The sequence below is a fragment of the Poecilia latipinna genome, unplaced genomic scaffold, assembly GCF_001443285.1.
Source record: "Poecilia latipinna isolate Pla-1442-1.1 unplaced genomic scaffold, P_latipinna-1.0 Scaffold8706, whole genome shotgun sequence".
NCBI lineage: Eukaryota > Metazoa > Chordata > Actinopteri > Cyprinodontiformes > Poeciliidae > Poecilia > Poecilia latipinna.
The window spans coordinates 1-1,142 of record NW_015121322.1 but is presented as its reverse complement, the minus strand read 5'-3'; the positions used below and the strand labels follow the sequence as shown (position 1 = coordinate 1,142).

At 40.4% G+C, this 1,142-nt stretch overlaps 1 long non-coding RNA gene across 1 annotated transcript; it reads left to right on the top strand.

Annotated features, from left to right (window-relative positions):
• Positions 1-6: 6 nt before the first annotated feature.
• Positions 7-747, top strand: LOC106944373 (uncharacterized). Its single transcript, XR_001424255.1, has 2 exons — positions 7-383; positions 415-747. It is a non-coding gene; the product is annotated as an uncharacterized LOC106944373 (long non-coding RNA).
• The last annotated feature ends 395 nt before the right edge of the window (positions 748-1,142 follow it).

Sequence of the window (1,142 nt, the reverse complement as noted above, 5' to 3'; positions counted from 1 at the left end):
GGGTATATGCCACGAGAGGTGGTGACGTATTTCCGTTTGAATTTATTCCACATAGGTTGGTTCCGGGTCCTGCTTGCTCCTATTGTTCTTGGCCGAAGCTGCAAGATCTGTACCATGAAAAAGACGCAAAACTTAAAATATCTGTGAGCTACTGGTACAACAATCGAGTTTTTTGGTGTGCCGTTGTGTCCAATAATTAGCCAGTACCATCCAGTGCTTAGTTTTTTCATTTTCCTGCTGATATCAAGGCGACAGCGGGCTGTAGCCAAAACTTAGCCACTACAGCTAACACACGGTTTGTAGCTGCCTGCTATTTCAAAGCTTGAGGATATTGAAGATCCAGCGTCAGAAATGGGAAGACGGAGGTAAAAAGTGAACTGTACGTGCTTCGTTCAGTGGAATAATTTGTTGGAGGAAAATAATGCCGGAGGAAATCTACTGCTACGGAAACAGGCTGAGAACAGAGGCAGCGATTCGGCACACGGTAAGTCAATACGTGTGTTGATGCGTTTGTGTTATACGGAGTATGAAATTATTCTTAGGCAACTCCTTAGTTTTTTGTTTATGTGACAATTATATAAAATACATTTAACATGCAGTCGGAGAGCCCCTCCGATACCGAGCACGGTAATTTAAGAACAGCCGAGAGCAGCAACGCTTCAGCCGGATCCAAACCACACAGGTAGTCAGTCAGATTAAGGTCCAAAACCTTCGCTTTACAGCCGTTTAAGTGGCACCGATCCACATGAAAAAACCCACAGAACAAATGGTACAAATCACGTATTTCCCGAATCCCGAAAATATGACATCTACCTTTGCTGTTTCATAATTATAATCCACGTTAGAGTGAATTTTTCCCTTGGCTGCTATAATCTGTTGCTTTACCCAACGTAATTTCTCTTTTTTTTCCTCTGAGATTCTGCTTAGAAAATGAGGTTATGATCATAACCCAAGTTACCTCCTCCCTCTGCTTTTTGTTTTTAAAATGGTAAATTTAGGTTTGTTTGGACTTTTATAAACTAATGCGTCTTATATGCATCATTTTTTGTATTACTGTTGGTAATGAGCAAACCCTGTGCTTTGCCTGTGTTAAGAAAATAAATTTAGAATAAGCTAGTTTTAAAACTTAACATGTCTTGATT